At 36.8% G+C, this 13,385-nt stretch overlaps 1 protein-coding gene across 9 annotated transcripts in view; it reads left to right on the top strand.

The window, feature by feature from the left end:
* Nucleotides 1–13,385, top strand: part of DLGAP2 (DLG associated protein 2) — a 446,234-nt gene that overhangs the window by 129,696 nt on the left and 303,153 nt on the right. For 2 of the 9 annotated variants that reach the window (XM_039715627.1, XM_039715622.1), the window contains exon 1: nucleotides 3,771–4,097. The exons of 6 other annotated variants lie outside the window; for them this stretch is intronic. The gene's annotated coding sequence lies outside the window, so the exon portion shown is untranslated. Of the gene's footprint in view, nucleotides 1–3,770; nucleotides 4,098–13,385 lie in introns of those variants that run through there. One more of the 9 variants, XM_039715628.1, reaches the window with a different exon arrangement.

Below are 13,385 nucleotides of genomic sequence, written 5' to 3'. Positions count from 1 at the left end.
GAAATAATGTCTTCAATGGATCCCATCAGTTCAGCTCCTCAAGAGGTTTATATACAAGTAGATCTGGCTAAAATCATGAGGACAAAATTTCTAACCTTTAGCATTTTTGATCTTGGCTGCAATCATTGTGAAGGATAGCAGACTAAAATTTCCTTGTCCGAGACTCTTGCTTAATTTTCCTGTTTGTTTGCTGTAGAAACAAGTGGAAGTGCTTTTCCTTGTTTTAGTTAATGTGAGCCTTGTTAATCAATATGCACATGGGGTGGCCTAAGTAATACAATTAAAGGAAGCATCACACAATGTGCAGTAGCTGTTTTCCTACTCTACTTCTGGGAAAAGATGGCATGTAAGAATTCACTTTTTATTTGTACTGATTGTTAGCTGTTTGCAGTTTAAAAGGACAGCATTGAAAATTTTTTAGCTTAATTTTTGTTGGTTTGGTATAATTAATATACCTTACAATGATGCTTACTGGAGATTACAGGGTTTCCTGTTACTCAAACCAGCAGACAAACTCACATAACTGAAACAATTTGTTATAATTTTTGTTGGTTTGATATAATTAATATACCTTACAATGATACTTACTGGAGATTGCAGTTTCCTGTTACTCAAACCAGCAGACAAACTCACATAACTGAAACAATTTGTTTTGTCTCTGCATTAGAGACTATCTACTAAAATATCAGTTGGTTGCTTTAGAAGGTAATATCCTTCTGTCTCCTGCCTTTCAGAATGGACTTTCAATAATCCACTGTTGTTCTGTAACTTAGGTTTCAACTCTAATTAGTGGAAAGCTCAGATATTTTAAAGAAGATCCAACCATTCTAATTCTTTGCCCAGAAATGTTCATATTTATCAGCTGTCTGTAATGTCTGGAGAGATCTAGTTTCCAGTTATGGTAGAAAGAACAAACCAAACAAAAAGGAGACCAGTAGGAATTTCAAAGGTAGTTTAAAGACATTTAGACTTATTTGTTAAGATATCAGGGTATTTAAAAGACTCTACATGGAAAGGAAAGACCTTAAGAGGGATAGAATATTCTGTTGTGTGGTCTGCAGTTTTATTAGATGTCCACTGTACTTGCTTTCTTAGTATTAGATGTTGTGGCTTATGTCAATCTCTCCATGAGCAAGTGCATTGCTTTCACTGGAGTGACTCATCCTTTCAGTATAATCCTTCAGGCCCTTCCTGAGACAGCAATATGCTTGGAGTTTTTTCCCACAATATCTCCCTAAACAAATGGGAACTGCTGGAAATGATGGTCCATTCTATTTAGCACTATGTTTTATAAAGCTTAGAAGCCTTTAAGCGCAGGTCAGAACCATTGAGGCATCTTCCATGGACCGTGTTTAACATTCTTCTCTGCACAGGAATGAGCTCAGAGCTCGTCACTGTGTTCATGGTAAGGTCAAATCGAGGTTAAGGAAGAGTGGTGATATCCTTTGGCTCAGATGCTGTAAAAGATATTGTTTTAAGAAAGCACGCACTTGCCTACTACATCCTGGAAACTGCCTTGAAAGACTTTGAAAATTAACAGGGAAATCTGACATTTGGTGTTTCCCAAGGCAGGGTAGAATTTGATGAAGCAGTGATTAATTTTCTTTTTAGCTATTTTCTGCCTTTTCTTCTTCTCCTTATTTCCATTTCATCAGCTTTTATCTAGCCAAGAGAGAAACTTCTGGACCATCAATCTCAGTTACACTCACACACACTTCTACTTTGTAACTGTTTCTTGTGTTATCTTTGTCTTTTGTCATGGAAACACATGGGAAATATTTATGCCATCTGGATACACAGAGTATATGCTTTTCTATTTCCACCCTATACTGAAATGAAGGGGTTATGATATCCAGAGCCAAAGCTGTGCTTCTGTCTTTTCCTAAACAGCATATTTAAGGAGATCAGCTAGTCTTGTCTTGGAAGACAAGCACAGGAGGGAGAAGGAAAGAACCTTCTAAATGACTTGTATCTAAATGGCTACTCAGTGCTCTGAAGTTGTTTTGTCCAATGTTTTCAATCTCTGAGGAAGGAGTTCTTCTCTTTAGGGTGCCTGTAAAAAACCTATTGACTTCTCTGCTTTGACAGCATACTGCGTCTTGTAGCCATGGATGCTGTGTTCAGATCTTGCTTTCAACCTATCTAGACCTGAAGTGAGTCACTCTGGTAGGAGTCAACTCTGAAAGAGTTGCTTTTATTATTAAAATTTGCACTGCCTTGCCTTTGAGACCCTCTCTATGTGTAATACAGAAATTTAGTAGAGGGCGGTCCCTGGCCCAAAGAAAGTGTAAAATAAAGGCAAAGTATTAGAAGGGAATGTACAGTGGAGGGGCTGGATTTTGAGAAGCGAACTCTGTTTTGCTAGAACTACGTCAGTAGAAATGTAGATAAAGTCCTCTCGGGGTTTTTACTTTTAAGCTTTAAAGTTTTCCACCCTGAAAACCAAGCTTGACTGGTGTTCAGTGAGCACTGTCCAAACATGAATGCAGATGGATCCTAATGCATTTCTTCCCATGTATTAAGAGGCTGTTTAGATGCAGCTTAGTCTGTTCAAAGCAGGGGTAAGTAAACCAAGATTTGTGGAGATCCTGTTGAAAAATGCCCTGAGGTATTTTTTTTTTTAACCAGGGGACCTTCTTCTGAAGTTCTTACCAACTTCTTCCAAGAAAAATATTAAATACAAGTTCTTAGGCAATTTGCTTTAGCCTCTAGGCACAATTGAGTCCCTTGGGGAAAAGGGTGGGTAGGCAAGTGAACACTATCACCTTTAACTCTCCTCACATCTCTGTGTGTTAAAGCAGGCAGATGGAAACTAATTTCAGCTATCTGCGAGTATTATAATATTTCCCAAATACACATATTTAATGGAATGGCTCTCCTTAAGAAAAGACTGATGTAAGAAATTAAATCCATGTAGCTAGTGCAGGAAGCAAGCCTGTCTAGCAGCCTGGATTTCAAAGAGTCTATGGGTAATTTGATACACTGTTCATATTCCAAGCTCCTGTGACAAGCAGCTGCTAATTCTAAAAAATATTCACTAAGAGTGGGCTAATTTGTGTATCACTGAAGCACTGGTCCTTTTTGCTGTCACTGCATATTTTAAATTTGCAAGGGAAAAGGATATTCAGTCTTTTATTATTTGTTAAAAAGAAACTGACAGCTACACTTAACTGAGAGTGATTTTGTTCATATCTACCAGTATCCTTGAGAGTGCCGAAGGCATTTGAGAAGGTGCCACTGCTCTGTCATTATGTTTTATCTGCCTTTACTACCTCTCCAGGGATTTTTTCCCCCCCCAGTTTTAGGTGTGGGGGTTTTGTTTGTTTTTTGTTGTTGTTGTTGTTGTTTTTTTCTTTTTTTCTTTTTTTCTTTTTTTTTAATGAGCTTTACTAGAGAGGTTTAATGCTCCTCTTCATTTACAGTCTTTTATGTGATTATGCAGGATTCGTGGTATCATATCAGAAGAAGCTGCTGTAGATTGATGGGACCCCATCAACCACCCTGCCCACTCAATATTATAAAAATTTGTGTCGTCAGTAGTCATGACGTTTTGTAGGAAGTTGCCCATTTATGGATACTAGAGCAAATGATATCATCACAATAGGTGGTTCCTGTCTAAATAGGATCATTTGTGAAATGAGATTACAGGCATTTATCTGGGAAACAGGAGACAGAGGCACCTGCTTTATGTAATTGATATCCTGGGGAATTATTGTGTACAATAATCAAGAAAAATCTTCATTTCTAATTCTATTATGTGGGAAAAGAACCTTTCTTTTTTCTGCCTGCATAAAACAAACCCCACTTCCACATGGAATAAGCTCCAGACCATGTTTTCTATTATGCTTGAATATATGGGACATGCATTGCAATCCTATGCTTGCCACACTGCTGCAGTATACTTGTTTTGCAGAGCTCTGTAGCAGGCTAGTCAAAGCTGTGACTAACCAGACCCTTGGATACATACTCTAATCTCTGGCCTTTATTTTTACAATGAATTTGACTTGCTCATTGATTGTATATTTTTTCTGATTTATGAGAAGCTTCATGCTCTGTGTTTGGCTGCTGACTGCAATACAGCAATATTCTTTGATACGGTAAGTCAAAGATGACTCATTTCTTACTCTTGTGCCTTCAATTTATACTTTCTACAACACCATCTCATCAGGTAGAAAATGATGTGTTAATTAATGTTGAAGTAGTTAATTTTCAACAGATGCTAGTCCCTTCCCTCTCCTGAGCACTTTGCACCATGTTTTTTTTCCTACTCATGAAAGCAATAGGTTTGAACTGTCTTTAAGTAAAATGCTTTTGCTGTGATATTTTTAATAATATTGCCATCATTTTACCATTGTCATTATCATTTAATAAAGAAGAAAATAGATCACATGCAGAGATTTGGAACTTAACATGTGATGCTAGATTACGATAAGTTCAGTTCAATATTAACCTTTATTACAGTGAACACAATTGAAAAGGCAAAATCTTTTCAGGGCTTTATACTTCAGATAAAGGGTTTCAGTTTTTATTTGAGTATTAATACAGTTGGATACATTCAGCTACGAGAGCCCTTATTTCATGTGAAAGCAGTGGAGAGAAAATGCCTTACTGAAAGACAGTTTTCTTTGTAATGCAGCGTGCAGAGGATTCAGTAGTACTCCTTATCAAGTGCACTACATGAGATAAGAGCAAAAAACCCCATATATTTGCTGCACAGTGATGAGAGCCTTTACATTATAGAAATGTTGCTAACAAAAAATGCCATTGAACAGAAAGATTCTTTAATGAGCTTTAAAAAGTGCTGTGATCACACACACAGTATGCACTCTTTTTGATACCTAGTATTAATAGTACAGCGAGGGTTAAGATTTGATATAAGATTTTTTTTTTTGAGAAACCTACCTTTAAGCAGAGGTCTGGAGGATCACTAGGTTACTGGGTCTTCAGTAAAATTCATGCAGTTCTGGTTTTAGAAGTGGCAAGTTTGCAGCAATTGAATAGGGTTCAAATGCCTTGAAATGTTTCAATATGGGAAGTATTCTCTGTATGTATTTTTCTCCTTCTCATGCTGTAAACTTTTCAACAGTAGAGGTTTGGTGTGTTCCTTTTTCCATGAGTATTAGCCCTTCTAGTTTTGGATATGCTTTAAAAAAAAATCAATAAATTTCTATTTTCCAGAATAGATTTCTGATGTGCAGGTAAAATAGCTTGCTCTTTAAAAGTTTATGCAGGAGTAAAGCCGCAAAGGGAAAAAAAAGAGAGATCTGTATAAAATAAGAACAAAGGTTCAGACTGGCTGTTATCAATTCACAAGTTGCAATTGCTGTTGCTTTTTCACTGCTGTGGAGAAGTTTGAATGTTTTATTTCTGTAGTATCAACATGATTATTTTACAGGCATGCATTAATATCAGTTCCTGCATTTGATCACAATTAGTTCATGGATCCATATCTGTCATGTTTCCCTGTCATTTGAGACAGACTACATCCTTTCTATTCAGCAACAAGTGACCAACATGATCATGTAGTTCCCAGTACAGTGCACTTTAAAAGGTATCTTCTGAAATGTGGAAACAGTCAAACAATATTTTTGCTAGGTATACAAAATCCGTGTGTTTAGCAAAGTTGGTGACTACTGGCATCATTTTTTTCAACAAAACATGCTATTTTAAAATACTAGCAGGCAGGTGAAGGTGCTTCAACACATGAGCAGATGAAACAGCAGTACTGAGCCTGATATTACTGTTTACTTTTTTAAGAAAAAACACAGAATAAAGACTATTTTGTTGAAAGAGTTACATAATGAGATTTACTTAATATATTTCACAGAAGTGTTTTTACTGTAAAGGCTTCTTAAAGTGATCTAGAACAATGAAAACATTTTCACAGATTTCCTTTGTGTGTATTAAGCGAAAGCTAAAGGAAAGAGGCAGATAATGAGTAGAGGCCAAATTGTATGCGCTGTATTTCAAGCATACAACTGTTATGTAGCTTGGCTGATCAAATCTCAGATATTGACTGGTTTTCAGGTTGCATCTTTTGGGGAACAAAGATTAAAAAAAATTGTGTATCCACTGCTTTTATTAGCCCACCTGCTATTTTGAAATTTTATTTTCCAAAAAACCAAAAATGCATTAATAATTTTTTACCAGTTTTCCATCTACTATAATTCCCACTAAAGGAAAGTAGCTGCTTGTCATAAATAATAAAATAATCTAAAAATAATAGAAAATATAATCAACGTAGTTGGAGCAATAAGCATACTGAAGGGCACATAAATAAAAGCAACCCTTCTGTTATGTTTAAAACAGTATATGCAGTTCTTAAAAGAATATAGAGAAGGAGAAATGACCATAGCACAGAGCCTACAATGTTTCCCTTGTGCTTTATCTAATAAGTTTTTAAATTATATGTGGAGGAGTCATAGAACTCTGTAGCATAGATTACGTCATGTTAGTTATGCTCCACAAATCTTGCTTATTATTTCTGGCATTCTATTATTGTCAACGTGTTAGAAATCTCAGTCATATTTTTCTGAAAACTTTTTGATCTATATACTTAGGATTTTTCCTCTTAGATATTTAATTTTTGATCTTGGCTTTGTCATTGCAATAAATTTATGTAGATAATAATTTTGGTTCAGGTTTCAAGGAGAAAAGCTTGGGTTTATGCTGGAGTTTATCAAGGAAAATCACAAATAACTGGACTTCTGTGCATTCAAGTTTCATTAGTTTAGTACAAATGAGACCAGATAGATGTCTCTAATGTGAATATAAAGGAAGCTAAGTCTGAACACAAAGTAAAGAATATGGGATCCACATTGCTATAAAAAATAAAATGCCAATACATTCTTCTAGAGTAGTAAGGGAAATTACCTGGCTTTTTGCACTAATTAAAAAAAAAAAGTTCTGTTCAGTGATAAGCTTTTACTATAGCACAAGGTCCATAAGTGCCAGCTTCATTTTCTTTGGATACAACAGGCGTTTCATTTTTTCTCTTTATACTTTAGGAATTCTGCCCAAGAACAGTGAAAAAGTCTGGAGTACATGCAAAACCACACATCTTTGACTGGAGACCCCATGGCTAAATTAAATTGAATTCCTTTTAGTTTCTCCTTATGTAATATAAAATATTCATACCTGCAACAATGAAATATTTGCATAGATTGGTGTAATAAAAATTGTATCTGTGGTAGGATTTAATTGTTTTTGACAGATACGCTTGCAAAATTGATAATAAAGCCTGAAGATTTCACATAACAGTATGAATGCCAGCAAAGTAGTTCTGCACAGCAAGCTATTAATTCCTCTTAGCAGTACATTACTAAAGTACAAATAGGGTAACAAGTCTGTTACTGTCAGACAACCCGCACAGTAGAGCATTCAGTGATATAGAGAGAAAACTACATAGTAATTCATAGATTTCTTTTACTGAAGGAAAGTGAAACTGCATCTTAGTTGCCATTAACATATTCAGAGATATGGCAGAGAAATCATAAATGCTACTGCAGCTTTTGTGGTAGCAATAGTTACTTGCAGTATTAGAGTCAAAGATTTCAAGGTGACCATTGCCCATCAAACTAAAAGAGAAAGAGATCCAAAGCAGAAAAATTATTTAGGAATCATGTGTTTCCATGATGTCTGAGAAAAGGCATTCTTTGTCACTAGGTTCAAGTTTTAGCTGATCTGTGTAGTAATCTGTTGTTTGTCCTCCCAGTTCTAAGCACTCAATCTGACATTGGATGCAAGAGCAACATCCTTTAAATTTTTCAGTTCATTTTCTAAGCAATCTACCATCATCAAATCCTTGGTTTCTAGGACTTGAACACACTTCTGCTGAAGCTGATGGCAAAACACTTGCTGGCTTAACTGGGATCATGATAAGGGCAACGCACCATTTAATAACAGAGACCAGAAAATATCAGGCTGCTCTTTGCTTGTCAGATCCAGGTGCTATTCCTGCAGGCAGAAATCTCACAGCAGTTCACGAAGAGGAAGAGCCTTCCAGACTTCGTGTACTCTACCCACAGAGAGAGGAGGGGCAAGGGCAGGCCAGGCATGTCAAGATAAAATATTCCAGCAGCACGGCACAAATGACAGCATGGCGAGCACGTGGCTTAGGGCAGCCAGGTGCTGTGTGCCCCAGGCTGCGCTGTCTGCCTGCATGTAGCACCACGCAGCGCCTGCTGCCAGCACCCCTTTGGGGTCCTGCACCTGAAATGCCAGGACCTGAAAGGAAAGCAGGTGTTGGTGATCAGATGTTCCTTTAGCACACAGTCACAGTCACACTCCCTCGCTGTGGCTGCTCCTCTCTATGTGATGACAACGAAACCCAAATGGAGGTATTTCATCTCCTACAGAAATTTTGCTGCGGGGTTGGAGGGGGAAGTGAGTTTGGCATTGCTTTGAGGAGTGGGCCTAGTTCAGATGTTCTTGTTTTTAATCTATCAGGCACCTAAAAGGTACTTATTCTTAGAAAGCTTTTCTTTGTGCTGGCTCTCCTAGAGAAAATGGCTGGGTTAAACTCCCCCAAAACCTCATACCCCTCACCATTCAGATCACCTGCATGGCTAGGAGAGGGCACAGAACTCAGGAGCTGTTCTGTACATTTCTGCAGAAATGAATTTTTAATCCCTTTTTTTTCCCATGCATTTTTGGTCCTATAAATTTTATTAATGGCTCTTTAAGTGGGGTGTTGTCTTCTGAACAATTATTTTTGCATCTGATTTATTTCCCTTCCCTCTGTCCTACTGCTGATAGAAGTAACAGGCAAGAGCTGAAAGAAATTAAAAACATATTTTTTCTGTTCACCCTGTGTGTTTGACAGCATTTTGTATCTATTCAGCCTCATTGTTTCCTCAGTGCAATCATTTGGCTTCTTCCCATTTGTGCAGCCATAATAGAAGCTGAAAGGAAAAAACATCTTCAACCAAGAGGAATAATACTTTAGTGTCATAAAGATTGGCAGGCTAAATAGCTGAATCTCATAGGGAATCTTGATTTTATTGATTATATGTAGTCAATGGAATCTTTCTCATAAATATGTAGTCTGCATACATTTTCATAGACTTATTTAAAGCTTAAATTATACCTTACGATTAGACAATTAATTTGGGCTATTGCTCTTAAGTGCTGTCTAAGCATTTATCCCTCCATATTTTAACCATACTGCCACATATTGGAGTTGTGGTACCATTTCATTATTCCTTCAGCCTATTCATTCACATCCTGCCACAGACACTTGTTCCTTCCCACTCTGTGCCCAAAGTGTGCCTGGTTGTGCTGACTTGGCTTTTTCTGTGGCCACACTCCAAACCATGGCTTTAACAAGACATTCTTTTACAAAACATGCAGAGACAAGCTGAACAGGGCTTTTTATAAATTATATTCTTTTTTTTTTTTTTCTGTGTGCATGCAGTTCCATTTTAAAGCACACCAAATGATAGCTAGGTTGATGTACAAAAAAAATCTGGAACTCGGAGTAAGACTAGCTTCCAAAAGGAATGTCTTAAATCAGCTACATCCAAAGAAATAGAAAAAAGCTTGTTGAGTTTTCCTGTTCTAAATGTTAGGTCCATTCTAGCAGAAAACAAGTATGAACTAAATGCTTTCTAACCTGGGAAATTCTCTTTCCTGGGGCTGTGCATGGCAACACAGCCTTTAGTGTTTGGTGTCCCTTGAAGCTGGTTGTAGTACTACTTTGATGGATCACTTATGTGCCTGTTATGCAGTTGGTGCCTGCTTCTTATCAGTCCCATGCATCCCAGACAGAATTCCCTAGATTTCCTATTAGACACTTACTGCTTTGAATTAAACCCCTTGTGTCTGATATGAGCATGGGGCTTTATGAATACATTTATGCTTCAGTAAGCAAGAACAGATATATATTCACAACAATGTAATCTTGAGATTCACTTCTGATTTCCCTTGTTCTCCTAGGATCTCATGTCTTGTGTACCTGTTCTCACTCAGGCATGTTGTAATGTGTGAGCAGGAACAGGCATCTGTGTGCATTCATGTGCACACAGACATATACACATATGTGCACAGAGACACACACACAGTGTGTGTAGTAAGAGAGCCAGAAAAAGCAGTGTGTGCCCCCCTGAGATATGCCAGATACCACAGGTCACAAGAGCCAGGAAGGACCCTGAAGACCTTCTGGTGCCTTTCCTCACTCAGCTCATTGTCCTGCTCCAGGGCCACACATGCACTGCAATCAGTGCCCAAGCTTGGAGCACTAGTGACAGACAGAGTCTGGTCCAAATTCTGGTTCTGACACCTTTAAATGTGGGTACACAATTCTCAGTTAAGCCTTTTCAACAACTGAGTACATTTTAAATAACAAAAACAGCAAAATATAGATTTTGCACTAATGATGATTGTATAGTGACAGGATTCTGAAGTTAATAAGACTGTTGACTAACAATTCTAAAAATTTCCACTCTTAATTTATACATGAACAGTTAACAGCATCTCCCAAACTCTCACGCAGGGCTGCAATTTAGCTGGCTTATAAATACTTCAGTCTTCATTGTTTCATGTAATGCCACTGCTTTGCAAGCCAGGTCCCTGGGGGATCAATACATGTTTTTTTCAGAAAAGTAGAAAAATAATAATTTTGACTTTTTTGACAGATTAATCCCTTTGATTCAAATGTTTTTATTTCACTTATGTGATCATGCTATTAGCAGTGATAATAAAATTATAAATCACGCAGGTATTTGGCAAAAAAAAAAGAGCAGGACAAGTGTTTTAGGCACCTCAGTGAAGGGTGAAGATGTGACTATGCTGAAAACGTTTTTGGTTGTTAATAGCTGATACAGTTTTCTTATAAGTCATTCCTCTGTAAAGTATGGGTGGCAATATTTTGCCAGGTAGCAGGAGGCTGTGTTCTTTGAGATAAAGGTGCAGAAGTTGCCCCTTTGATATATTTGGGAAGCATGACTGACATTAATGTGTAGAAATTACAGCTGATGGTGTTCATATATGTTTCTTTCTATGCTAAGGAAGAGGAGATCATCCTCACAGAAGGGTCGATATTTCCATTGATTCTCTTCTGTCAATATGCTGAGACTCTGAAGAGGTCCAGTGAAAATGACTGCATGCAGAAAGCAGGGAAGGCACTTAGGGACCCTGGCCACTAATATTCTCACTTTCAAAACTTGTCTTCAACTGTATTTTTCATTTCTTTAGATTTAAAACATAAAATTACAACAGTAGTCAAGTGTGGGCAGACTTAAAGACCTAATAGAGAATGCAGATTTGCATTAGCTTTCAAAAGTTAAGGTTACGAAATTAAAAATATATTGAAGACACACACTGCAGCTGAGATTTGGCTTCAGACTACTGTAAGGAAGGTCTTGAAAGTGCAACTCTTTAACACATTCTACACTTAATTTCATTTTACTTTTGAAGCATTGAGAAAGCCAGCTAGCCTGCATGTGCCATACTACATTTGCATGAGAGAAAAAGAGGAAAAGTCCTATACACAAGTAGCACACAGCCCTGGAAATTTACTCAAATATTTAAAACTCTATTTCCAAAGATTTTGTTTTAAAGCTAATGCAATGGCACAATTTCTGTTTTACTGATTTCAGTTCTGAATTCTATTAACAGCTCAATATGAGCTGATCAACTGCTATGTCTTTTTCCTTTAACGATGCGAGTTTTATGAATACAATATGAATCTTTTTCTCCCTAACCCCTAAGGGTGAAGTAATATAATTTTTTGCTTTCTAGAGTATTCACTCATGTTAAATGGTCTTAACAAGTCACTTTAACTGTCTGTGTTCAAATGGGTTACTCTGAAATCAAGAGAGGCCACATTTGAATTTCCAGGCAGTGTGCCATTAAGAATCCAATTAGGGGTAGTCAGTTGGTTATGAAAAGATGATATTTTAACAGAATTTCAGGCTGGAGGACTGCACAGTTTTTAGTCATGTGTGTATGGCACCTGTGCCCCTGCTCCATGGGAAGTCAGACAGAGCTGATATGGTTGAAATGTTTTCAAAGACGTTGAAATATTTTCAAAGACATTGAAATCTGTGAACAGATCAAGACCGTATTGTATATTGAATAATAGAGATTCCTCCATATAAAATAATTTAAATTAATATTTTTATCCTTAAATTTAAGTGGTCTTATTCACACAGCTGTGATGTGTCATGAACAGAAAAATAACAATTGAGAACAGGATTCTGAACTACAGTTTCCAACACAGAAGGGGACAGTGTGATTACTGTGCAAGCAGCTGTCCCCTTTGAATGAAGGACACTTTTACAGAGAAATTGTATGGGATAAGAGAGGAATAAAATAACAATATGCCCAAGTAAAGGGAAATAAGGATCTACCAAATGTTTCCTAAACCTAAAAAATCAATAGACTCAGACATCCAACTGAATATTTTACAGATTGGTTTCAAAATTAAGTTTGCGTGATTTTCATTTGTTTTTAGCAAAAGTATATGGGTCATCTCATTCAAATTAATGGAATACTTATTAGTGGACAAAACTGGATGTCAACTCACCCTGACGTCCACCTAGAAGACATAAATGTGGTTCTTTCTACTCAACCCATTGCTAGTTAAACTTTGGCTCCTACTGACTTGTGAGAAGTATCTATTAAAAATTATATTCATGAGGCTATGGAGTAAATTAAGATGCCAAGAGAACCTGTTAGCTTTTTTTCAAAAGTTCAAAACTAGGGTCCACACAACATTAATGAGAATGCTCAGTGAAAGTTTTAAAATACATTCTCCAAATCTGACTTGGTTTTCCTCACATATTTTATGCATTAAAAGAAACCTGGACAAATCAGAATTATAGCAATCTTGCATCAGCTGGAGACTTTTTCTGAGGACTTTTTAATAGCTTTCTTTTCTCTCTGTTAGAACAAGAATAAAACAAAAAGTGATGTTTCATTAGTAATGGTAACATTAAACAAAGAGCTAAGTATATTAAAAGAACAAAAGACAGGTCTAATGTGGGTAGTAAGATATAAGCAGCATATGCTTTTGAGGAAGGAAAAAAGTGTAAGCTCCTTGCCCAAGAATTTAGCATAAATCTGAACTGAGAGTTTAAAGATCTTTATTTTTAGCAAGACAATGTTGATTCATGTGGGTTAATAAGAACATGTTTATATAACATCTCATAGAATGGGAGATCTGGTCTGTTGAAGGAATCAGTGATTTGGTGTTTATATGAAGCAGACTATCTCTTGAATCACTAAGGCACAAGTTTAAATTATTCCAAGATTACCCCTCTGTAACTAAATCTTAGTCTGGAGAGTTGATTTGATTTCCCTGAGTTAGTTTGAACTAGATGGCTTATTCGCATAAAACAGCCTATTTGCCATGTGCTCTGCTCAGGCAGTCCTTCTTTCACTTG

This window comes from Passer montanus, unplaced genomic scaffold (genome assembly GCF_014805655.1).
Source record: "Passer montanus isolate IOZ18808 unplaced genomic scaffold, ASM1480565v1 scaffold34, whole genome shotgun sequence".
Taxonomy (NCBI): Eukaryota; Metazoa; Chordata; class Aves; order Passeriformes; family Passeridae; genus Passer; species Passer montanus.
This window is presented reverse-complemented; position numbering and strand designations above follow the sequence as displayed.